The sequence below is a fragment of the Propithecus coquereli genome, unplaced genomic scaffold, assembly GCF_000956105.1.
Source record: "Propithecus coquereli isolate 6110/MARCELLA unplaced genomic scaffold, Pcoq_1.0 Scaffold470, whole genome shotgun sequence".
Taxonomy (NCBI): domain Eukaryota; kingdom Metazoa; phylum Chordata; class Mammalia; order Primates; family Indriidae; genus Propithecus; species Propithecus coquereli.
Genome location: NW_012150508.1, coordinates 1,378,165 through 1,406,018, shown reverse-complemented (window position 1 = coordinate 1,406,018; position 27,854 = coordinate 1,378,165). Strand labels below are relative to the sequence as shown.

The following is a 27,854-nucleotide window of genomic DNA, read 5'->3' as shown; positions in this document are numbered from 1 at the left end:
CCCGGCCAATGCCTTCAGAAGCTGCTTGAGAGTGAGGCCATCATCGGCTGAACCTGTTGGAGGTGTTACCTGCCCTACAGAGCCCATAGACATCAAGCTCAAATACCATGTAGAGCCAACCCAGGAAAGAGCTGAGCCTCAACACCTTAGAAGCAGTGGAACAGGGCAGTATCTGCCTCATCCATCACTCCTGCCTGCTCCAATATGCCATCGTTAGACAATGTCTTGCGCACACACACCACTCCAAACGCCTAGAGCTGCAAGTCTCACCTATTTAGAAGGGATATATAGAGGATTTTTAAATCAAATATGAGACTTAGAATTCAAAATACACAGGGATAAATCTCAGAAAATGCAACAAATCTGTTCCAATAATGGAGTGTAGCTGAAAAGTAATAGAGATGCTAAGATAATGTCCCAATGGAAAAGGAGCTTTCAATATAATAAAATTGATAGCAGTTAATGAAAAAAGTAAAACCATTTGGGTTTATATCTTCATGAGCTGAAATGCCTCACTAAAACCCTGGTTCTTGGTATCCATAATATATCAAGAATACTTTCTCATTAATACAAAGAAAAGAAATACCTACAAGAAAAATGAGTGTTTTGATTATCTAAACTTCGTGGCTCAAAACAATTATCATTCCTTTGCTTTTGTTTCTTTTATTTCAGAATATTACAGGGCATGCAAACATTTAGCTTACATATATTGCCTTTGCACCACCCAAGTCAGAGCTACAAGCATGCCCATCCCCCAGACAGTGTGCACCATACCCATTAGTTGTGAATATACCCATCCCCTCCTCCCCACTCCCATCTGCCTGACACCTGATGAATGTTACTTCCATATGTGCAGGTAAGTGTTGATCAGTTAGTAACAATTTGATGGTGAGTATATGTGGTGCTTGTTTTTCCATTCTTGTGATACTTCACTTAGGAGAATGGGCTCCAGCTCTATCCAGGATATTACAAGAGGTGCTAGTTCACTATTGTTTTTTGTGGCTGAGTAGTATTCCATGGTATACATATACCACATTTTCTTAATCTACTCATGTATTGATGGGCACTGGGTCATTTCCACATCTTTGCAATTCTGAATTGTGCTGCTATAAACATTTGAGTGCAGATGTCTTTTTTATAGAATGTCTTTTTTCCCTTTGGATAGATATTCAGTAATGGGATTGCTGGATCAAATGGTAGTTCTACTTTTAGTTCTTTGATGTATCTCCATATTACTTTCCATAGAGGTTGTACTAGTTTGCAGTCCCACCAGCAGTGTATGAGTGTTCCTATCTCTCCATATCCATGCCAACATTTGTTGTTTTAGGACTTTTTGATAAAAGCCATTCTCATTGGAGTTAAGTGATATGTCATTGTGGTTTTGATTTGCATTTCCCTGATGATTAGAGATGTTGAGCATTTTTTCATATGTTTCTTGTCCATTAGTCTATCTTCTTTTCAAAAGTTTCTATTCATGACCTTTGCCCACTTTTTGATGGGGTTGTTTGATTTTTTTTTCTTGCTGATTTTCCTGAGTTCTACGCCGAGTCTAGTTAAAAGCCCTTATCAGATGTATAACATGCAAATATTTTCTCCCATTCTGTAGGCTGTCTATTCACTCTAGTGATAGTTTCTTTGGCTGTGCAGAAGCTTTTTAATTTGATCAGGTCCCATTTATTTATTTTTGTTGATGCTGTGATTGATTGCTTTTGGAGTCTTCATCCCAGAGATGCAGGGATGGTTCCACATACTCAAATCTATAAATGTAATTCACCACATAAACAGAAATAAAAACAAAGACCATATGATCCTCTCAAGAGATGCAGAAAAAGCATTAGACAAAATTCCTTTGCTTTTGATTCTGCAGTTTTGGCAGGGCCCAGTGGGGACAGCTTGTCTATGCCCCATGTGACATTTGCTAGGCTGGAATATCCAAGGTGGCTTCTTTACTCATATGTCTGGCACTTCACCTGGGATGGCTGGAACAGCAGGGAACCTGGAAGGATCTCTCTCTCTCTCTCTCTCTTTCTCTCTCTCTCCCTTCTCATAGATTCTCCACATGGCTAACTTGTACTTCCTCACAGCATGGCAGTCTCTGAGCAGTTGGATCTCTTACACAGTAGCTGGCTTCCTCCAAAGAGCAAATGTAGAGCCTACCTTGCTTTCTTAGACCCAGACTGGCACAGTATCAATCACGCCACATTCTATTAGTTATTCTAGACAAACTTGTTCACCTTGTGCCAAGGCACAAAGATGTTCATTATAGCATTGTTTGTAATATCAAAATACTGGAAATAACCCAAATGTCTACTTAGTGTTTAGGTGAATAAAATGTGCTATATTTATATAATGGATCAAAAGAAAATGAATAAACTGGATCATAATTTATCAACAAGAATACATCTAAAATGATGTTGCATGAGAAAGGATAGTTGGAAAATCATACACTATGAAACAAGTTATATAATTCTTTTAAAGGCGAACTATAACTATATACTTTTTTTTTTTTTTTTTTGAGACAGAGTCTCACTGTGTTACCCAGACTAGAGTGCCGTGGCATCAGCCTAGCTCACAGCAACCTCAGACTCCTGGGCTCAAGTGATCCTACTGCCTCAGCCTTCCGAATAGCTAGAACTACAGACATGTGCTACCATACCCGGCTAATTTTTTCTACATATTTTTAGTTGTCCAGCTAATTTCCTTCTATTTTTAGTAGAGATGGGTCTCACTCTTGCTCAGGCTGGTCTCAAACTCCTGAGCTCAAACAATCCCCCCGCCTCCTCCCAGAGCGCTAGGATTACAGGTGTGAGCCACCACACCCAGCCACTATATGCTTTTATATGTACATATTGTGAAAGTATTAAGTCATGGATTGTAAGGACACACACCAAAATCAAGATAATGATTGCCTCCAGGAAGGAAAAGAGAAGTGTTTTGAGAAAAGGACAAAGTAGAATTCAATTTTATTTATAATGTTTAAATTATTTTATTTTTTAAAGATGATGTGACTATGATGAAATTTTATCCTTTATTTATGGCTTTTTAGTATATTAGTCTCTGAAATTTTCTGAAGTTTAAATCCTCCTCAAAATTAAAAAAAAAGTGTTTAATATTTAGCTTGTGTTAAAATTGCTAATCCAGGTGGGGGTCCCAGGAGAGATTAGTTTGGGAATTTTCAATATCTATAAGGGGTCTGAGATTTTACCCTACTTGAAAGCTAAGAAGATAGATTTCTACAGTTTCATGTATGCTTACAGAAGATGTGAGACCTCTAGGTTGGAAACCAAAGACTTACTACTCATGACAGTGGCAGTAGCCAGAGTGTCAGCATTTGTGTCAGTTCTCCAAGACCCAATTCCCACAGGGCAATACAAAGAGGGCTGTATTACAGGACAGTAACAATGAGCATATGGAACCTAAATCTTCTATAATGGGCGGTAAAAATGCTTGGCCCATACTCTGGACACTATCTCTATCTTCCAAGGCTGTAGGCCAATCTGCCCTTTGCTCCAGAGGAAGACACTATATTTATCTTACAAGGCTGATTACAATATAAGCATACTTGAAAGTATAATCTAGGACAAAGACAGTCAATGCCTTGCTCATGAAATCTTCAGAAATTCAAGGGGCCTATGGAGAATTGTCTCCTAACATGACTTTTTCAATATGTGAAGACATACCCCACTGTAGTAGCAATATCATAGGATTATTAGTCCTATTATTATTAGACTAATAATCCTATGATATTGCTATTGCAATGTTAGATAAAGATCTATAAAGTTTTTAAATTTAATATAGTACTTTGCTTAGTCTAACTACAAACCTCTATAAGCTAAAATCATATAACGAGAAGAATGAAAACTTTACTATAAGCCAGGTCAGTAAGATACTGATTGTTTAAAAAACAAAAAGAAGCTAACTTGTAGCAAAATAATAAAACAGCTTTGCACCTCAAGTACAATGTTTCTTAAGACATTAAATGCCATTTTAAAATTTTATCAGGAAAGAAGAAAACAACAACATAAGACCAGAATATTTAAAGGTATTCTAACTCATACATACACTATACTATAAACAAGGTGCCATGGCATAAAATAAAATGAACTATAGATATGCTCTAGAATTAACTTCAGTACACATTATGATGCATAATAGCTGCTGGAATCTTTAAACAACTCATAATGTATGTTTTACTTCTTTATGTTAATATGAAAAAATTCAAAATACCATACAAAGATTTTTAAAGGCCTACATTGAAATTCCAAGAAAGTTAAGCTGAATTTTGACATAAGGATAATGATAATGGATAGTTATATAAAACTATTCAGTCTACAAAACACATAAAGCACTTTTTACCTGCAAAATATTAAAATGCTAATTCCTGAACAACTTAGAGGCAAAAAATTATTCAGACATATACTATGTCCTTGTCTAAGTACTGAGAGCTTCTTTGTACACAGTGGGTGCTCATTAAAGTCTGATTATTGTAGTGTCCAAACACTCAACAGGAGTTTTTGGCAGTGGGGAAACCACAAGTTTTGAAGTTCACCTTTACCAGCCCTGCCACTTTATAGCTCTACAACCCTGTGCAAATCACAACTTCTACAAGCCTCAGTTTCCTCACCTGCAAAATGAAGAGAATATTTAAATTAGGCATCTAGAACTATGTCTGACATGTAGTGCTTGTCAATGAGTTCTTTTAAGTTCTAAAATATTTCTACTTCATATTTAATGATCCTAATAAGTAGGTGAAACAATACAAACCAGTGTGGCTTTGAACTGTATTACATGCCAGTACTCTTACCCCATAATTATGGGTTATTCAAACAGAAGGACCACCAAGTCCTTTAGCTGGGGTCTCTGTTTATCCTAGTCCTCCTTTTCCTATTGCTAATGTAGTCAGCCACAGATTCAAGGAGATGTTAATATCACATCTAAGGCATGGTTATTACGGGCCATCCGATAATCACATTTGTTTATATATATATACTTTTATTATTCACCCGTTAACTCCATAAGATGCCAATCACGAGCTAGTTTTCAGCAGTTACATTCCCTTGATCACGGCTGCATGAGGATGTGATTAACTGGAAAACAGGGAGACCAGAGACACAGCCAAAGGTGACGTCACGCAGCCCACGCCATTGCAATACATTGTCAAGTTCACTGGCGGTTTGGTAAAGCTGGTTCAGCTCTGTTCCCCTTGCCAGGGATTCTCACGTTTGTGAAAATTGGACCAATTTGTGGGGCTCCATTTCCTGGTTGGAATTCTCAGTGGCTTTATCCAGAATCTCACTGGCGACTGGTTATTGTAGCACCAGCACAGCCTTCTCTGCCCCCATGCTGGGGCATTTCCAATTGTAAAGATAATACTGCAGGTTGCCGTCCCCAGTGCCAAACTTGAGCTTCTCCGGGAAGGTTTTGATCTCTATGAGATCCGGTGCATTGAACACGTCAAACCCTTTCACTTGGGCGAGAACAAGGGCGTCGCTCATGAGGTCTAGAAGAGGGGTCTGGGTGTGCACGTTGTAGAAGGAATAAGCAGCTTTTAGACTCTTGTGGGTTGGATGGTTCTTGATGGTGGAGGGAAGCATATAAAGGCTCAGGAAATCTGTCACCTCTTCATTTGCATTCTCCACCACGGAAGTGTCGATCGTATTCTCCCGGGGGTTAGAACCAGTGCTCCACCTCCTCCTGGTTCATGACTGGCGTGAGGTGAAACTGCTTCCAGTACCTGGTAAGGAGCTGGTGCACTACTGGAAGGTCCTTTTTTTCACTGGTTGCATCCCAGCTGTCTTGGGAGTCTCTGGCAGTCGGTAGAGCTTCATGGCGTGCTGCATGGTCATATTTCTGCTCAGGTGGGAGAACTTCAATCAACTTCCGAGGGTTTAGGGACCGATGCCAGTCCCTGCAGCTGCCAACATGCTTTGGTACTACCACACCGGCAGTGTAAACAGCTTGGAAAATGCCCTCTGGTGAACCCGCCTGGTTCCCTCTCGGATGAGGAGTGGAGCCACCCTCTTGGAGCGCAGCTTCTTGTGCACACACAGGAAGTTCATCTCCACCATCTTCTTCTCTGTGCCATAGACATGGACGGTTGCTGGGATGGCGCTAATAAACCCAACCAGTTTCTGACTCGAGACCACCCGGACCGCGCGGTGCCACTGGGGGAGCCAGCCGGGTGGCCGGAGAGCCCACAAAAGAAATTCTGGGGAATAATCAAATCGGAACACGTCGTCGTCATCTTCCGCATAGCTCTCTTTCCGGAGGGAGTAGTCTTTTCAGCACACCACCGCCCCAGGTCCAAGGCTTCCCAGGCGAAGCCCCGGGGCAGCGTATGGGGCTCCCGGCGGATGTCGGCTTTGTCAGGCTCCACCACGTGGTGGGTGTTCACCGCTTCGCCCAGTGCGGGGACAGGCTGCGTGTCCCAGAACGGTAGCTGCGGTTGCTAGCCTCCGCCACGGTTTCGGCAGGTCCCTGACCGACTGAGAACAGCTCAATGGCCTCTGGTATTTCCTGGATCCTCTCTGCTGGCAAGAAGTTCATGGTTGAATCTGTCTCGCTGCCTTTTTCTTTCTTCTTTATTTGTTTCTTTTTCTTTCTTTTGGCTCCGGTGTCAATGGCTGGACTCAAACCACCCCGGTTGTAGCTGTTGTCTTCCGTGTTCTCGCAATCACTGCAGTGCTCACGGCGGTTCTGTTTCCCTCCCTCACCGGTGGCTTCGCAGCCATCCCACTCTCGTCCGCCATCTCGAGTTGCTGGTGATAATCATGCTTGGTTTCACCTACAGTCTTGACCTCACTTACAGGATGGCCCAGTCAACCTTCTAAACTCAACATTATGTGATCAGTGAAATTATTTTACTCATAGTCATGTTCTAAGCTAAGCTCAGGGTGAAAAGTTAAAACAAAGCTTTATTGTATGGTTCCACTAATATGAGGTATCTGGAGTTGTCAAACTCACAGGAACAGAAAGTAGAACAGTGGTTTCCTGGGGCTGGAAGGAGGAGAAACTGAGGAGGTGTTTTTTAATGGGCATAGAGTTACAGTTTTGCAAGATAAAAAAGTTCTGGAGATTAGTTGCACAGCAATGTGAATATGCCTAACACTACTGAACTACACACTTAAAAATGGTTGAGATGGTAAATTTTATGTTATGTGTATTTTATCACAATTAAATTTTTTTTAATTTTAAAAAAAAGAGGGGCATGGTTGATTGACACAGGAAAAAAAAAAAAAACATTAAATGTGCTATCCCTTACCTAAGTCTGAAGAGACACATTTATCTCATGTAAGTTGAACCATTCTATCAAACACCCAACAAATAGAAGGGAAACATGTTGCATTAACTTTTCCGTAAGAAATAAGACAGAAACCAGGACGTGGCTTTGCTAATAGGAAGAACTCCAAGCCAGAAGTTAGCATAGATGAGTTTTAGTTCCACTCATTCTCCTAACTAGTTGTGTGGTCTTAGGAAAATCATATACTCTCTGCTCTCTGTGCCTCAGTCTATCTGTCAAGAGTTTCATTTATTCTAATATTTATGGATTTTTTTTTTTTGGGGTTCGGTTTTTTTTTTAAAAGGGGTTAGGGCTTCCTTCCTTTTTTTTGGTTGTTCTTTTTGTTTTCTTTTTTTTTGGCCTTTTTTTTTTTTTTCCCCCATTTTTCTTGGTTTTAAAAAAAAAAAATGTTCAGGCTTCAATGTACCCAGCTCCAAGAGCTAAATCATGATTGTTCTGAATTAGTCATGGTAATTCCTTTCCCCTTTGCCAAATAGTCTCTTTTCCAGCCTCCTTTGCAGCTAGGAATGGCTATTTAGCCCAGTTCTGGTCAATAATGCATAAGGAAACATCTACTGGCCTTCTAGAAACAAATTTTCTTTACTAATAAAAAGAGATCCTTTTTCCACGTACTCCCCTCATTCCTACCTGGAATCCTAGGGACACAGTGCCTGGAATCATTGCAGTCATCTGTGACCATGAAGTTACAAGCACAAGGAAGATGAATCAACCCACACAAGGTGATGGAAAAACCTTAGGTTTTTAATACTATCATTGAGCCACTGAATATTACCTCAGAACTTTTTACTAAATAATACATATGTCATTATGATTTAAGCTACTATTGCTTGAGTGTTTGTTACTCCCAGCTAATTGCATTTCTAACTTACACACTGCACCTGATGAGAGTTTTCCGTCTGATAGAGGAGGCTGACAAATCATCAAAAAAAGTGCTGTGGAGTTAAATAATTGCTATAATAGAGGTGCAGATAATTATTTCTGTTTTATGTAGCTGATCGGTTGTTGCAAGGACAAAAAAATAAAATATATATGAAAATGCCACTGAAAAAAACATGCAGTTGAATATAAAAGGTCATACTGGTATTAAAATAGAAATTGCATCAAATATGCAGAAATACCAAAATCCTACAGGAAGGAGGTGTGATAATAACGATGATCACAGCTAACTCTGATTGAGTGCTTCCTTTGCTACAGACTCTATTGTAAGTCTCTACATCTACTAATTCATTTAAACTTCCAAATAATCCCATGAGGTCAGCTTTGTAATTATTTCCATATTACAGTGGAGGAAAGTGATGCATAGACAGCAAAAGTTGCAGATAGTGAAGTAGCTGGTATCTGAACCCAGACAGTCTTATGCCAGAATCTCTGGGATCAACCACCACACTACACCACACTGTGCAAAGCTGTTAAAAAATTATTTGTTCTACTTATTAAAAAAAAAAATAAGCATTAGGCAGAGTGCTGTGGCTCAGACCTGTAAACCTAGCACTTTGGGAGGCTGAAGTGTGAGGACTGCTTGAGTCCAGGAGTTCAAGACCAGCCTGACCAAGAGTGAGACTCGCTTTCCACAGAAAAATAGAAAAATTAGCTGGGCATGGTGGTGTGCACCTGTAGTCCCAGCTACTTGGGAGGCTGAAGCAGGAGGATCACTTGAGCCCAGGAGTTTGAGGTTGCAGTGAGCTATGATGACAGCACTGCATTCTAGCCTGTGCAACAGAGTGAAACCCTGGCCCAAAAAAAAAAAAAAAGGGAATATAAACCATGTGCCCTGTTCTCCCATGCTATTATCTGCACAAAGTTTGTATCCTATACTAAAAGTCACTGGCATCTAAGGCCATCATACAGAGCTGCATAAGCTGTGTACTACACAGCCCTGGGGGACACCCCTGGAGTTGTACAGTGTGACAGGCCTGCTGACATTGCCCTTGTGCATTCTTGCTTTCTCACCATAATCCTCATACCTTACTGGTACTTTGAAAATAATTGAAGTGCTCAGCAAAAGGGGTTGAAAGCAAGATAAAAGTTGAACATACTCACAGACAGTGTATGTGCATGCACATGCGCACATGCACACCCTCACACATACACACACAGAGGTCCATATGACAACAATGGCACACTGACTGCGTTGAGGTATTTTCCCACTTCTTAATGGAAACTCAGTCTATCCATATAGGAAACAGACCAAAGGCAATCTTCAGTGACATTACCCTAGATATGCAACATATGTACATTATACAGATGGAAAATTGGAAGCTTAAAGGAGCTAGCAAGTTGCAGCATGTACTATTGGTTGTCTATCCGTTCTTCCTTCCTAACAGAGCAACAATTTTTCTCAGGTATCCACCCTGCCTCAAAATATTAAGTGTGATCCTCAATCCAAGATCCCAGAGTAGATCTTTTTTTAGTCTGAGTTAGTTATAGTAATCTTTTTCCTCTACCATCATTGGTTTGGAAATGAGCATGTCAGCCTATTCTGGTCAATGAAAAGTAAGAAGTTTGCTGTGGAGATGTTGGAAAAGGTTTTATCACTCCTTCATAAAAGATACAGAAAGAAACTGGTCTCTCTTCTTCTTTTGGAGACTTTCAAGCCTGGATGTGGTACCTAGAACTACTGCTGCAATCTTTCTACCAACTTGAATATTAAGCAAACTGCCTGAGAAGGGCAAAATAATACCCCAAAAAATCACAGAGAGTTGGAGTCACAGCCCTGATGTACTAGATTTGTAGCCTACCTTGCCTCAGTATTTCTTGATATGTGAGAAAATAAATATTTTATCCTTAAATCTAATCTCAGTCGGGTTTTCTATTGTTTGCGTTTATTAGGTATTTGACAAAATAAGTGGTGGATCGGGGATTTGAACACCAGTCTATCTATCTCCCATACTGGAGCCCTTAACCATAACACATTTCCTGTGAGTGCTGAATACTTCTACATGTCTGAGGCATAGGCATAGCATTTCCTTACATTACTCCCAACACACTCACATACACGCACCTTTGTCCAAGTCTGTGAAACTCAGCCTTTGACTTATTTACCCTGCCCACCACTCATATTACCAACTACTTGAGCTCATCCATAAACTAGCCTATTTAGTGGAGACATAAAATTGATCTCTCTCTGGATAAGCAAGCCCAGTTTAAGGTTCAAGCCACATCTCAACTCTCTCAGTCCCTGGAAAGGCAATTTCTTAGAACCATCACCACCAATACCACCACCAAGGACTGAAACACCATGACAGTCTCAAATATACTTACATTGTTAAACATATGTAGATGTCATTCAGCTTGTATCTGCTCTTGCTGTTTGAATGACCTGATATTTTCTACCTTGTCTTTCAATCCAGATAATCTGGAGCTTTTAATCAAATAAAATGTTTTCCTCCACTATTATATGTTTTCTTTAGAAAGCCCAAATATCAGATCTTAGAACATCTGTCACTTGAAACAATGTCAAGAAAACTAATTAAAAAAAAAACAGATTCACAACTTTGTCATCAAGAGTTACCAGCTTCCCTCTGGACCAGTAAGACAGTATCTATTGCTATTCAAAGAAGAAAAGGAAACTAGCATTAATTGATGATGTCTGCCAGGCCCTGTGCTAAACTTATTATATTATCTCACATTTTACTCTGAATAACTCTATGATATAAGAATTGCTGTTTCCTCAATTGACAGATGAGCAAATGAAAGTGAGGTTAAGTAATTGCCTTTAGGCAATACAGCTAGTAAATTATAGAGCCAGAATTAGAAACCTTCTGCAGAGGAACAGGCCATCTACAGATACTCTGAACTATCCCAGCAAAATTCTCTAATTAAATGAGTATATTTACCAAGTCTTAGCTTCAGTCTTTGAAGTTATTTTAGCCAAAGACGGTGCCTGTGTCCTCCCTACCAGACATATTGCCCAGTGCATTGGTGAGAGTGAAGCAAAATAAGAAATTAGATATGACTATTGTAAAAGATTTAACAATAGTCATGATTGCAGAGAAAGAAGTAATCTGAGTCATTTTCTACCTTAAAAGAAGGTGTGGGTCAGGAAATAGCTAAGGTTAAACCAAGTCTGGGGCTCATCATAATTCAGCACCATGGGCAGCGAAAGAGGGGCCATAAAACTGAAATATGAGACAGACAAGAGATAAAAGGAGAAGAAAGAAAATGCTTAACTCCCAGGTTCCTCCAAAGGAATTTCAAACTGTCGAGGGTTTTATTCACCCTTTCATTCAGGGCTATTTATCTTCCTTATGCCATCCAAACTCCTTCCTGCAGAAAAGCCATTCTCCCTCATATCTGACATTGCAAATTACTTCCTCCAAGGGGCCCAAACCAGTTTGTTTAACTTTTACAGTGGCTTTACTGGCACAAGTGTCAGCCACCTCTCTGAGAAGTATTTTGAGGAGTATGAGGTGGGGACTGACCTCTTCTTGCTGGTAGAGGTCAAGCAGCACCTAAGACCAGGAAGAATGTGGCACCAGATTCATCTACATTACAGCTGTGCAAGCAAAAATTATTTTCATTTTACTAACACCACAGGGAGTATTCTAAACCTGCGAAGTGGACACTGATAAAAAGCTAACTGTAGCCGGGCATGGTGGCGTGTGCCTGTAGTCCCAGCTACTCGGGAGGCTGAGACAGTAGGATCGCTTGAGCCCAGGAGTTTGAGGTTGCTGTGAGCTAAGATGACGCCACGGCACTCTAGCTCAGGCAAGACAGTGAGACTCTGTCTCAAAAAAAAAAAAAAAAAGCTAACTGTGACACTGCCTTCTTCATTAAACTATAGAAACAGCCCTGGAGGGGTCATCAGGCCAGAGGAAGAGATATTGGGGGAAAAAATGGGGTGAAATTGAGGTATATTATGAAGACAAGTAGCAATTCCTGGATTCCTGACAGCCAGGAATATACTTTGAAGACAAGGACGAAAATTTCTGGAATCGAATAGTCCATCATACGAAGTCACTAAGTGATTTATAAATACATGCGACCTATTGTTAAACCAAATTTGACATTCCTGAGAATATATCCAGACCGGTTTTAAAGAGTTTCTCCAGTGCTCACATGCTAACAGATCCCCAATTCTATAACCAGACCCACTCTGTGATTTTCATTGAATCATCCTGCCCTGTGCTTATACTGTTCTTTGAAAAAGTGAACTTTATTGGGCAAGGATACCACAACTCTCACATTCCTAACAAGCTTGTGAACAAACTTCAGAATCAAAGTTCCATGTTTCCCAAAAAGGGCTGATGGTCTGTTTGAATTTCGGTAGGAAAAGAGAGTTACTTTTATATTCTTTTCCAAAGGAAAGTTTTCCTCTGAGAAAGTTATTCTCCTTAGGGTATTTTTCCTGAATATAATGGGAATCCATTAAACCATTTTAAATGGCAGAAAGAATATGACATAATTTGTATGTTTAAAAGGTCCCTCTGACTCATTGTAAAAAACAAAATGGATTGTAGAAGGCAAAAAAAAGAAAAAGATGCAAAATTTCATTCATTACTAGATTACTAGTGGAATAGAAAGGAACACCTAAAGCACTGAGAAAGAATAGAATATCTACCTAAGCTATTAGATCAGCCAAAGTATGATGACACCACTGCACTCTAGCCTGGGCAACAGAGCGAGACCCTGTCTCAAAAAAAAAAAAAAATTCAACTAAGTTCAGGAAATCCTGGGTTAAAGAAAGAAATAAACAATTTTTTCCTGAAGCACTTTTCAGAGACCTTAACCAGTTCATATGCATAATGGATTTCCAAGAGTGATAAATACCTTATGCAGAACTTTCCAAATAAATTTATCTGTTTGTAATTTCTTATAATATAGAAAAACTTTCCAGACCAATTTTCTGGGAACTGAGTATACATATTCCAAAGAGAATATTGCCATCTTGAAGCTTGCACTTAACCATAGATGTAACAACCGGATAATAACAGACATCTTAACTGACAAAAACAAGGAACAAGACAGGGGAGCTAAGTCCTTTAATACCTATAATTTCTGTGACTGATGTTTGTTGGTGTGTCAAGTGGAGATAGTATTAATATAATGTTTGAACAGAAGATGATTTAACTGAGAGAACAGGCTCAAAGATTGTCACTATAGCGTGAAATTATCTGAGGTTTACTGTAATAAAAGGTGCAGGCAATGATAGCCCTTAATACAGATGAGGAATTGTCTTCTCTCTTGTAAAACTCACTAGAATGAAGACATCTTTGAGGAGATGCTGCTGCATGCAAGTTCAAGAATTAGACAGAAGATATGATTTATCATAAGGTTATTGTAAATGTAAATTATTCTTTTCTTGGGGCTAACTAAAAAACAATCATGTCTTAAGGTCTCACTTTTCTTTCTTAAAATTTTAAAATTATACTTCCAAGTTGATGTTATAAAGTTTTAAGTCTGGCTGACATAGTTCCCTATGTGAATGACTAAATTTGTGGCAAGTTAGTGGTATCCTTAGGAGAAAATAACAATATATTCGGATAGTCATATTCAAATTAGCTATTTTTTAGAAAAAAAAATAAAGAAGCAAATCAAACAGCACATATATATGCATACCATTCTTAAAAATATTTATCTGTTGTATGTACACACTATTAATACAAAAAGAAGAAATTAAGATTTTTCCTAAAAGCCAATTTAGAACAAGTCATGCAGCAGATACAAATCTACTACTAATCCAAAAGAAACATTAAATTGTTTTTCAACAATAATTCCCTTGTAGAAGTGGATCAATTCTAACTTAGCTTCTTCCTAATGCCCCTCCTCTCTACTACACCCAGATCTCTCTAAAAGTCATGGTAATTTTGCCACTATTTGCCAAAGAAGTTTTGAACACTTGAGCACTTTGTTTATAAAACGACACAGTACGGCATCTAATGCCTTCAGACCTAGAAAAGGCTTTGGGAACAGCCCATGATCTCATTCCTATTAATATTATGCCCAGGATGAAATGGAGAGGGTGGCAGGAAATGAGACAATGGAGCCTCAGGTCTCTGCCCTTATGGACCTCATGGTCGCAAAGACATATGGGTCTCTTCACATTTCACTCTTCAAACATGATTAGTGACTGACATTAATTCCTTCCTCTTGGAAAGAAACACTGTGGTCCACTCTGTTTTAAAAGCAGTTATGCCTCCCTGGAGATTAAGGCTTCTGTCTAGTCCAAAAGCAGCACAAAGGCAGTTCTACAGTTTACTCTCTACCATTTCTGCATACCTAGATCTCCAAATCTGCAGTTGTAACCTGCCCTGGGAGGCCACTCTTAATTCCCAGCAGCTTGGTTATTGCATATTGTGACTGCTGTTTAGCAGCACCTCACACAGTGCGTAACACATAGTAAGGACTCAATATATATTTGTGGAAGGAAGGGTAGTACCACAGATGGAAGTAGTTTTACCAACACTAACTAGAATGGCAACATTTCACTCATTCCCTTTTTCATTCATTCATTTAAGAAACACATTTAATCATGGCACTGTGCTAGGCACCTGAAAGTAAAGCAGTAAATAAAATCGAGTTCCTATCATCTTGCAGTTTTGAGGAACTAAAACAAAGCCAGTGTGTCTAGACTCGGGGAGTAGTGAGACGTCCACAGAAGCCATATTATTACAGAGCCTTATTACAACCCTGGGTATTTTTTCAGAGAATAAAGGAAATCCATTAAACCGTTTTAAATGGAAGATAGAATATGATATAATTTGTATTTTTAAAAGGTCCCTCTGACTCATTGTAAAAACAAAATGGATTGTGGAAGGCAAAAAAGCAAAAAAAAAAAGAAAGAAAGATGGAAAATTTCAGTCATTACTAGATTTTTCCACAAAAGATGAGTTCAAAAATTCTGTGTCATAACTGACATGCTCTTAGTAAGTCCACTGGGTGATTTCATGGGCACCAGGATAATCCTCTTGCCTGGAAAACCTCCTATTCTGTGGCATCTGTAATCGTATTACGCAAAAAGGCCTTTCATTCTATAAGTCAAAGAATAGTTTCAAATTCAAACATTCCTGGGAGGGCTGCTTTGACAAGGGAGAGGGAAGAACATTGAGGAAGGTGAGAGTGCTCTACAGGTGGGAAAAAAAGGTGACTAAACACGCTTCTACTACTTCCCAGTTGTACCTAAAACCCACCCTAGTGCCTTTAACCATATTTATTTCTCAGTCTTAGAAGAGAATTACACCCAGAGCAGTCTGACAACCACAATCAAGCACCTTAACATGCCAAAACCCTCATCTCTTCAAAGGTTCAGAATGTTTTCTCAAATCCCATTTTTGTTTCCTTCCTTTCATGAGGTGAGACACTTTCACTGCTTCTGAAATTATATTGTTCCAAACACAATAAAATACATTTCTACATGAAGGGAAAATTAATAGCCAACTTTCATGTAAGTTAATTTTCTATTTTTCCTTTGGCTTTTCAATGTTTCTATTGCATTCATAAAAATAATATAGAGAGCCCTCCAAAGGATAATTAAATAAATTACTTTAGTTTTAGTGCAGTGACTACGTAGCCTCCAAAATAATTTCTCTTTAATAGCTTGTGAATCACATTGGCCTATTCACCATGCATGTGGCGTACTACTGATGGTCTCTCCTACGAGTCTTAAACTACAAAAACATCTTCTCAATACAGGATAATCTATTTGATACAGGCTCAATTAAACGTGGAATTTGTTTTAAATGGGCTAAAGGCACTTCAGGCAATTGATCATTTGGTTTTGTTACAGTTCAGCAAGTGGCGTATGCTCTTGGCAACAGAACCAGGCTGCTTTAGTACCATGGACAGCGCCTTGCCCCCACCTTTCCTTGTATAGTATATGTATCTGCAACTTTATTAAACCTCCACAATTTCTAGCAATGAATGCAGAAACATAATGCTAAGTGTAAGAATAATAATGTTTATGTGTGAATGAGCAGTTACTAATCAAGAAAGTAACCTGATTTCCCTTTTCAAATAACAAAAGCAACTTTTTCGGAAAAGAGACCAAAACTTAAGTCGGGCATGTTAAAGCCCTGCAGAAATAATTGTACTCTCTTGAAAAGATGTTCAGTAGAAGAATCCTCATAGAAGCTGCGAATCTATTAAATTTCTTTTCTCCATCTACTGGCATGCTATTTTAAGGTTCATGCATATTTCTTGGGATTTCAACTCATCTCAATAAATATTTATTAAGCAACTACTATGGCTAATGTTAAAGGGCTTCTTTTAGCTCTGTCAGACCAAATCAGAGTTTAGGATATTTTTATCTTACCATAAAATCCACTAGATACTAGGTCTTAAGGTCTTTGTTAAGAACTCTACAATAGTTCCCAGGTTGTGATTGTAAATCTTAGTTCAGACAATGTGAAAACATCCCTTCAAAGAAAATGGTAAAGAAAAAAACCTAAAGATTATTTTCTCAAAATTACCCTCTGTGATATTAACTACAATAAGGCAATGACAAAAGACAATTATCTTAATATTCATTTATTCTAAGAGCGGGAAAGAAATATAAGCCTAAAATCCCTTATCAGAAATCCTTGGGGCCTCATATGTTTCAGAATTCAGGATTTTTTTTTTAGATTTTAGAAAGATATTAAATTGTATGTTATGTAACACTCCTCAAAAAGTCTGAGACAGCACAAATATTAATAATCAAACAGTTATATATTTATACACCAAAACCTGCTAGTATTCATATTGAGTGGGACAAAGACTATAAATAGCTTCACATTGTCAAATAAAATTCTTCCGTCAAATGAAATCAAAATCAGAAAGTTCGGGTTTTGTCACAAAGAGGGTTTCAAGAAAGCAATCTTCATAACTTTCAGATTTCAAAACTCTGAATATGAGAGTGTGGACCCGGATTTATTGAGCAGTAGGCATTACACATACATTAAAATTTAATCTTTATAATAAACCTCTGAGGAACATTCCATTAGTTCCATTTTATAGATGAGAAAATGTGGGCTCAGAGAAATTAAATAACTGGCTAAGGTCACACATAAGTGAGAGGGGTAACCAAGAATCAGAGAAAGTCTTTCTGCCTCTGCCACCAGTGTGCTTCCTACTACATACACCGCCCTCTCCAAGGAGATCCACTATGATGGGCAACTGGATGGTCATTACTTCTGTCTACATTCCACCCAGGCTTACGGATTAGATAAAATGAGTACAGTATTATTCTGATAAGCCATAATGAAACTGTAATAGGAGATTTCTTAAATTTCACTAAATATATTTGTGGCAGCGAAGTTTATTCCACTTAATTCCACTTCAGGCATGAGAAATAGGCTCTAATCCCTAACATCATGTCATTTTTGTGCCTTTCCTAAAAATCAAGTTTCTTTCTGATTTCAGTTCGTCATGAACATTATTTGACAGTCATCAGTTGATGACTACTATGGAAACTCCCCTCTCTGCAACTGGCGGGAAATAAATTAGCAACATTTCCTGGAAGAGACCCAGTTTTACCCCCAAAAAACTTTTTAAACATGATGTCAAGCACTGAAATTTCTCCTACTGTTGTGATTGATGGAGGGTTTTAAGGAATCTGACAGATGGAAAAGTCTTTAGTTATCAGCTAGTCTGATCCTTCATAGTATAGATGAAAGGTCTGAGGCCCTGATTCTTATTTTCTATCACTTTCTGGGCCTTCCATTGCATTTAATTATGACCAAAGAGAGAGAGAGAGAGAGAGAATTAAACCAATATTTAACAAGGAAACTAAATGTAGTGATGTATTTATCCAGCATTGTCTTAAAGTATAATTCTTAAAAAAACAAACAAACCCCATCGACAGGAGTAGAGTTTGGGGAACTATTATACAAGTAAAGGGGGAGATGACCTGGGACCTTCCTCAGCCAAACAATATGCAAACAATTTACCAATATTCATATAATATGACATCATTGCCATCAAGCTAGACATGACTTTACAGATCACTAGACATTCTTTAAAAGGAGCCAATTTATCATGTATGCACATTAATTCCATTTGCATCCCTAGCTTTTTCAGTTACATTTTTAATCAGGAGGATATTACTATCCCCAAATTGGCTGTCTATTTGGCCAAGAGGAGTTCCATACTGTTAATCTATGTTAAAGACAGATGGAACTGTGCGAAACAAACAAATACCCTGAACTGAAATGTGCCAGTATGTTAAATAATAATGAATTTGACCCTGTGAGTGAGTCAGCCAAAGGAGACCAACATAGGGAAATGGTTTCATACAAAATAGTGATTTAGAACATGGATTCTGGGGAAAGCTGAGCCTTGACTCTGCCACTTATCAGATCATCATGACCTTGGGCAACTTATCTATTGTGTCAAAATTTTTTATATTGAATATGTATTACTTTCATGGCGAGAAAATAATTAAATTTGTTAACTGAAAAAGGCTGCCTTTACCATCTAAAACTGAGTGATGCTTCATACACATGTATAGGGCATCCAGAGGTCGGGAAAAATGATCAAACCACTATATGGGAGAAGATTGTGTCAGAGAAAAAGCATGAGCTAGCACTGTCCCTTATAAATCTGTCATAACTGTGAGTTTCCATTTCCTCATAGTTTCTCATCAGAATATCTACCTAGCAGGGTTGCTAAGAAATTTGTCTTCTTAAAAAATCAAGCTTTGTGTCTGATGTATAGTATATGTTCAAAAAACAGTAGCTATCATTTTTATTATGCATATAATGCCTCTATGTTTTCTTTAAACCCTAAACCAAGTAAGTTCACAAAGATTGCTAGAGGCAATATTTTCTTTTTTGCAATCCATGGGTTTATTTTTCTGAACACATTAAACCCCCAACTCTCTCCTCCTGTAGGGAGCACAGTCTGTTAACTTTGGATCCAACTGAATTGAAATAGCCTGTATCCAGGTGATATCCAGGATGTCTACTCAGGAGGAACCCAGACACTGAGGAAAGCCCAATCTGGTGCTTGGGAATAACTTGGCAGCCACAGTAATACATAGGAAGGGAAAGAACTGCAGGCAAAAGGAACACAGGATCCAGCTGAAGGGAAAATCCACTCAAGAAACGGGGACCAGAATTAGATGATGATGGTGAGTATGACAACGATGACGATGATAACAAAGAAGATGGTAATGAGAAAACTGAATCACAGAGCAGTTAAGGGAATTGGTTAAATTCATAAAGCAGGTAAGAGGTACAATTTAAATTTGAATCTTGGAAATCTGGCTCCAGAGTTTTTAACCCAAAAACAGTGAGGTGAGCACAATTCTTGGCTTACACAAGTAGGCTTACACAGCCTACTTCACTTCTGTAGGAACAAGTCCAGCTGGTTCTGTCACGAGCCTGTCTCGCGTCTGCCACATGGAGCTTGGCCTGCAGACTCAACCACTGTCTCTCACTCCACACCATGTTTTTTGACCCTGCTCAATGTAACTGACCCTGTTTGTGATGATTTAGGTAAAGCACCTTCTAGATGAAAGATGGCCTGGCAAGCTCCTCTTTATCACTATAATCCTAAGAGTTAGTCAAACATTAAAAGGGGAATATAAACCAGACCTGATTTTACTCAGTGATAGTCACGTGCTCTGAAGAGGTTTGGTGGACAATAACCTGGACTTGTTCTCAGTATAAGTACAGCTCTCAACTTGGATGGAACAGAATTTGAGAAACAAAACGAGTTTTCCTTAACTACAAACAGGAGACATATGTGTGCATGCAGCCAAATGCACAAGATCTGATGCATGTGTCTGCTCGTATATGTAGCAAGATAGAGGGAAAGAGGCTTTTGTTGAAGATATGTCATTATCGGGGCCACCACTCAACCCAGGTTTCCGCTGGATGAATTAAAAAAAGAGGCCCTTTGGGGGACTGCAGCCACACAGGACCACAGCTTACCTAGCATAACTTGCTTCTGGGTAAATTAGAAAAGGACATCTCTTTCTCCAGGTGGATACAGCTCTACAATAGGATAAATGGTTTGGTGAACAAGCTACAGAGTGGATTGTAGCTCCCACTTGCACTCTTAGTTAGGTGCCCTTGTGTAAGACACAATCTAAACAGTGCACATGGTGACCCTGACTGGGATCCCTAGTTGTCTTGGAGATGAGAGGAAGAAAGAGTCTTCCCAGCAAATGGCATGGCACTCCAGAGAACCTGGGGGTATTTAGACCATGAGTGTTGGCAGTTAGAACATGAGCGACACACGCACACCTCACCTTGGTGTCAGAGACATCGATTACTTAGAGTACCCAAGGAAAAGACTGGGGATCCAGAAGTGAGAGTATCACATCAAAAATATTAGAGGCCACTGCTGGTTTCCTCTCACTTCCTCCACGAACCTGGATAGACCTCCTTAGCTATATGTCTAACGTGCACCATGAAGATTGATTCTTGGGGATCTAGGATAATTATTAGACCTACAGAGAACGAAAGAAAGCCTAAATCCAGCACAGATTCAAAGGTCTAAAGAGGCATTGCTGATGGAAGTGATTTTGAAAAAATGATTATTAAAAAAGATGCATCCCTGTTGGTGCTCACTCTCTCATTCATGTTCCTGTCTCTCTCTCTCTCTCTCTCTCTCTCTCTCTCTCTCTCTCTCTTTCTCTCTCTCTCTCTCCACCCCACTTGGTTATATTCAAATGTCTTCTGGTATTCTATCATGGTCTTTGGAGCCTTTGACTTTTTACGTTCATTGGCTGTCATCTGCCAGTTAGCAGAGCCTTCATCTTTGTAATTCATTACCCAAAACCGCTCTCCTGTGTTGGCCTTTCCTGCTGGCAGTGTTGGCAGCGACTTGCAGGACCTGATACACAGGACTCCAAGAAGGTCTTTGCACCCAAATTATCTCCCTAGTTGTCATCTGAAATGCCATTATTATTAACACTTTATTTCTTTGAGTCGAACATTTCCTTCTTCACAGTACTGTAGCAAATAGATACATTCCCCCCAGATATCTTCGCAGCTCTCTACTTTCTTCTGATCTTTGCTCAAATGTCAGTGATGCCCTCCCTGATGGCACTATATAAAATTCAACCCTACCACCACCATCCTTCTCCTTTCCTGCTTTATTTCTTTTTTATACCACTTACCATCCTCTGACACGTGTCCCTTATTTTTATATGTATTTATTTTCTAAATCCTTCACCTTCTTTCCAATGTCAATTCCATGAAGGCAGACATTTTTATATACAGTATTTTGTCCACACCTGTAGTCTCAGAGCTAGAGCAGTATCCAGGACATAGTAAGTGCTCAATAGTAAGTGCTGTTTGTTGAAGGAATGAATTAATCACTACTCAATGAACAAATGAATGAATGATATAGTCGTTCCCCTCTTACCCCTAGGGGATATGTTCCAAAACCCCCAAAGGATGCCTGAAGCCACTGGTAGTATCGAACTCTACATATACTGTTCTTTTTCTATCCATATATACCTATGGTAAAGTTTAATTTATAAATTAGGCACAGTAAGAGCTTAACAACAATAACTAATAATAAAATAGAACAATTATAACAATATACCAGGATCACTACTCTTGCACTTTGGGCCTGATATTAAGTCAAATAATGGTGAATTGAACACAAACACTGTGATGCCACGACAGTCTATCTGATAACCAAGATGGCTACTAATTGACTAATGACAGTCTGGCTACCCGGGAGAAAGGAATGATTCACATCCCAGGTGGAATGGAGCAGGACTGTGTGATATTTCATCATGCTACTCAGAACATCACATAATTTAACACTTATGAATTGTTTATTTCTGGAATCTTTCATTTAATATTTTCAGACCATGGTTGACCATGTGTAACTGAAACTGCAAAAAGCAAAACTTCGGAGAAGGGGGTATTGCTGTATATTCAGTGTAAATTGGCCAGAGGATTTTTTTTTTTTTTTTTTTTGTGGAGAAGATCAGTCAGGATAAGAATTTGGAAACCTGGGAAAAGTGACGTGAGAAAGAATGCGGAAAGTAGAAAAAAGCTAAAAGCCCTATTCACATCTTTTGGTGAGATTTTTCCAACGTTACATAGAACAACCTTAAAAAATTATAGATTTTATAAGTCAGGGGAAAAATAGGACTTCACAATACCTATTATAATTTGACTGTCTCCCACTGAATGTGGGTCCCAGTGAGTGTATTTTCACATTACTTCTTTCAGTGATGTACGTATTCATAGTTACATTTCCCTGCTACTTCCTCTACATTTATGTGTGTGACTATGAATGTGTCCCCTTGCTCATTTCACCTTGCATTTTTATTTCTTTCCTGTGCTTTTCCGTGTCTTCCCTCCAGCCTCTGAAGCCAAAGCCACTCATCCAAACATAGAATTCTGGAGGTTCCACAGAGAACACAAACAGCAGGACCTATAAATAAAAGAAGTCTGTCTGTTCTATTTTATGGACTATGGAGAAAGGAGGTCTCTTAGAAGCAAAAAAGTCTTTTAATGTAAGACTTTATTTTCAGCAAACTGCCATTTTTTTGAAATTATTAAGTCCAAATTAAATTCAAATGCACCAAGTACTTTGCATAGCTTTATGTAAATTAATATTATTTAGGTCAGCTTTTAAGTTTTTAAATCATAATTAATATTTCCCCTTTATGTGGGTTTTTTAAAGCTTTTCAAGTTATTCAATGTGATTTTATTATACCTTGGGGCCTTGTGTTACATAGAGTGCTCCAAGCTCCCAACTGGGCCCTCTTCTCCTCTCTGTTTACAGTAGGGAGAGTCCCAGTGTGCTAGAAAGCATCTGTATGATGATCATTTCCTAATATTTGTCTCTAATCTTTATCTGTTCCCTGAGTCCAGACTCATAGATGCACTTGCTCCCTGGAACATCTCCATTCAGATATATAATACACAACTCAAACATAACAGGTGCAAAATGCAACTCTTGATTTCTGTCCAGAATTAAATAATTCAGCAGATATGTTAAGCATAACACTTCACTGAACCTTACATAAGCTAGAGCACATTGTTAATTTCTAAGAGTTTCCCAGACTTGAAAAATCCTGTTCTGGAACATCCTTGGGAAATACTGTCCTGGAATCAAACAGCTTTGAAATAAAACCTATGGTTTCCAACTAGAACCAAACCAATGGAGCTAAGTATTCTTCCCTGGGGTAAAGGCAGTCCTAGGCGCATAAGCATGCAGAGGGAGGCTGGACTTCCCGCACATAGCTAATAATCTGATTTACAGGAGCAGCTGTGATGTAACTGACTTCAATTTACAATAATAAGAAGAAGAAGATGTGTTGGGAAGAGGAAGGTGGAGTCTGACCCGACGCCTTCATTCCCGAAAGTCACCAAGGGCTTGCTAGACCATCAGGACTCAATTCTGGGTCACGAGAGAAGAGGTTGGCAGTCTCGCCACCATTCCATGTCTGAAAATTTTTAAAAGACACTGATACTGGGCAACCTTATAATGATATGCATTCTTACAATTTTGAATTCAGGTGTAAGATAGGTCATTTTTAAATTGCATCCTTTCAAGATTGACAGAGAAATTTTTTCTGACTCTCTCTACCCACCTCGTGTCCCCCATTCTGCCAATGCCTTTCCCCTAGGCTTGTGCAATGTCTACCATTCCAATCCCTTGTGAGTTTTTAAAAGATGACTTCCATCTTGTAGCTGTCATGAAATCATAAAGACGGGGAGGTGAGGGGTAAATTCCCCTGCTTCTTCCAGAAAGAAGAAAGTACACTCCTACAAAATGATGATAGCAGTGACTCAGCAGTCAAAGGCCATTATCATATTAAGAATCCCATGTAGTAGAAAAAGAACTGGCTCTGCAATCAGGTTGACCTTGGTTCCCATTCTGGTTTAGCAACATAGTGATTCTGTGCTCTTCTAAGTAGGTTAATTAACTGCAAAGAGCCTTAGTTTCCTCATGTATGAAATAAGGATCACCAAACCCACCTTGAAGGGTTTCAGTGAGAATTACTTATTTATGTATTCGTTATTTAAAGTGCCTAGGCAATGCCTGTCTCATAAGAGGCCCTTATTATTAGAAGATTAACTCTTAAGCCCCACAGTATAGTTTTAAAGCATTACCATTTTAATATTTACTACATTTTGAGTCCTGCAGGAAGCTGCCTCTGAAAAGGAGAAGAGAAGATTTATAATCTGAATAGATTAGAGTTTCATAAAGCACAATGAAGCATGCAAGGGGCTCTATCAAAAACCGTAAATAAGCCACCATGTATGTATTATGCAGTCGACTCTCAATTATTCATATAAGGAAGGAAAGCAGATGGGGACAGTCCAAAACAGTAATCAAGAAAAAAATCTCTTAGGTTTGTCTTGACATTTGCATTGAACTCAGATGTATGTGATATTCAAGGAAAGAGATTTTTAATGTATTTTCCTTTAAGAAATTCTGAATTAGGACAATCAGCCTGGCTGTGGAGCTTTCCTACATCTTCTCCCACCCAGTCGCTAAGCAGCTCCTCAAGCAGGCGGATTCAAAAAAGGTAGTGCAAGCCAAGTCTTCACACACTCAGAGCTCCCTAACAATAGAGATAGTTCCATTCCTTGCATAAAGTGTGCATGCACTGTAAGTACAAATGGAGTGAGTATGGAAATACCAACAGAGTGAGTGATAATCACCACAGATAAATCAAAACATACAGAGAATAGAGATTTGGGTGTGCTCTCCTTTGTACTAGTTCACAATATTAGTTCTGGGATAACAGAAAACCTGGCAGTGGAGATGATGTTAGTGCTACATAGGAACTAAAAAGAACATCCTTGGGAACACAGCCCTCTAAAGCGCTTGTGCTAGGCATTGCATTGGTAATTGGAGACAGAGAAGGCACTTCATTCAGTCCCATGGAGATTGCTAAACCATAGACCTATATTTTTAAACTCCTAAAAAAGATTCAGTCTGTTGTTTTCATCAGATCTACGGAGACTAAGCCTCCATTGGCTTAAAAAGCTATCCAAAATGAACAGCACTCTAGCCCAGGCAAAAGAGTGAGACTCTGTGGCCAAAAAAAAAAAAAAAAAACCCATGTATATAGACACCATCTGTGGAGTACTGTTTGAAAAAATAATGGTCTTAATTATTCACCTCCTGATATCTACATCCCTTCAAATGCGACTTTGTAGATCCTCCTACAAAGAGGTGGAGTTTATTTTCTTGAGTTTATTTCCTTGGCCCTCCAATCATAACTGGTTTGGAGGCTTGCTTTGATCAAGAGAAACAGCAGAGACTGTGTGTGAGTTTCTGAGCCTAGGCCTTAAGGAAACTTGTAGCTTCTACGCTCTCTCAGGATCTTGCCCAGTGGTCATGTGAACAAGCGTGGGATAACCCGCTATTGGATTACAGTCCATATGGTACAAAGATAAGATATCTCGACTCAGGGCCATCCTAACTGCCTGGCGTTTGATTGAAGATGAATGAGTCCAACACAGACTAGAAGAACCAGTTATAGGGACCCAGCCCAAATTTCCAACCAACAGAATTATAAGGTAAATAAGTAGCTGTTTTTTAAGCCGCTATGTTTTGGAATGATTTGTTACACATCAAAACCTAACTACTACCCCATCCTAAGAAGAGATATTTGAAAAATAAATTTCAACATGCAACATGGATTATCCTGAGTCTGGGAGGAGGATTTATGGATTAAGAACTGACTACTGAAATTAGAGCAAAGAAATTCTGAAGGTGGGATGAGTAATACTAAGGCCTGGCATCATTTCATGGGCCTCCATGTAGCATTTCACTTCAGCATGTCATAATCCTCTGACAGGGCTAGGGTTCTACAGTTTCCCTATATTCATTAAATGGCTACAATGAACAACTAGGGTGTTTTACCAAGAGATGAAGGCTACATTCTGTAATCTTCAGCAAAGTGACTTCTCCCAGTTCAATAATGCTTCACAGGCTTGTAAAACTTGCCCAAAGACAAACTTGACTTAAGGCCTCTAAGTCTCTCATATTGAGACCAATTTTCTCATTTCTTAGATTTAATGGCAACAATTTCTGGGAAATATCTGAGGACCCAGAATTGCCTTTGGGAATTAGTCTAAAAAGACAAAACTGCTTTTGTCTTTACTTAAATCTTCATCTGTGGATCCTCCCAAGAGAATGAAATTTAGTTTAATAGCAGTAGCACTTCACAACGCCATTCGTTAAAACAATTTATTTCGGTCATTTAAGTTGCAATTAAAAAAGAACCATCATAAGCCTTCACAGCCTTTTATAGGCCACAGACCACACAAATTACAGCACAATGTGTCTGTTCCTTTAATAAGTAAATTTACTCTGGACCCACAGAGAATGCTGGCCTTAATGTTCAGTAACAAGACACAGGCAAAAACTCGACCACCTGATATCTGCAAAAGTGGGCACCAGTTAGTAGGCTGGGAGGAAAGAGAGAAATTCGCTTTGGTTTGAAGTCATCTTTTTGGCAGGGAGAAGTTTGGGAGAAAGTTTTGAAATGTAGCAAATACTCAAAAGGATCAGCTTAGAGAAGACAAAAAGAGTACAGGAATATGTAGGATGAGATATAACTTTTAGAACAAAAGTCAATTCAGACAGAAGCTCTGGGTTGACCATTTCTCTTCCGTGAGATTACTAAGAGAAGAGAGGAAAACCCGATAGCTGAAGGAAGAGGTAAAACTTACTCCTTTAGTCCTAAAAAATAAAAAGGATACCATATCCCTTTTCCCTCCCCGATGACAGTATTTAGGGCTTTGCTCCCCTCTCTCTGATCCTTACCCTTCAGTGGCAACAGACTGACAAAAGCTTCCATTTCCAAGAATATCTGCAACCTCCCATCCCACTCTGTTCCTGACTCTTTCAGGAGAGAAAGAGCTTAGGGCTAATGGCTCTCGTACAAAAGCAGTTTGATGGAAAGGGGGAAACAAGGAGGGAGCTGTGTAGTCAATCTCAGGCTCTCCGAGACACAAGGACAATGAGCATTTGACCTTTGGGTGTGTGGCAGCCTCACAGCTCATGTCTCATCTGAGCACCAGGTCTCACCTGCTCGCTCAGCATTAATGTATCATAAGAGCTCTCTGCTCAGCAGACAGAATAAAAATAGTCATCTCCTCTTGACAGCATTCTTCTCTACTTGTGCTCTCATTTTGGTTTTCTCTCTGCTGCTGCTCCTTCTCATGCTCAAGAGTTTAGTTACGGGGCCTGAATGGAGAAATTGCCACTTAATGGAAACACACACACACACACACACACACACACACACACACAACCCCGGGACAATCCAACACATAGCGTGGCCAGTCAATTCTGTTGGTTAACTTAGCTCTATGGTTAGATCCTAGAGAAAATGAGACTGAAAGATGAAGGGCTGCCAGACAGGCAGCCATGCACCATCATCCCTCATCTGCCTTGGCAATGTTGACGTGAGAGGCTTGGTACTGATCCAACCCAACAGTAAGGAAATGAATCAACTTGTATGTCTAGGGATCGCAGGCCAAGAGTGCCATCACCTCAAACAAAGAACGGCTCATTTTACAAAGCATTGTATCTCTTTTCCCCATTCAGAAATCATATCCTTCTCCACCCACAAGGAAGAGTTGTAAGACTTTACCCAATTAGAGTCCTGGTTTCCTTCTGCTAATTACTTTTTGAA

General features: G+C 39.2%; 1 pseudogene; it reads right to left on the bottom strand.

Annotated features, from left to right (window-relative positions):
• Positions 1-5,231: 5,231 nt before the first annotated feature.
• Positions 5,232-6,749, bottom strand: LOC105819141 (annotated as a pseudogene).
• Between the last annotated feature and the right edge of the window lie 21,105 nt (positions 6,750-27,854).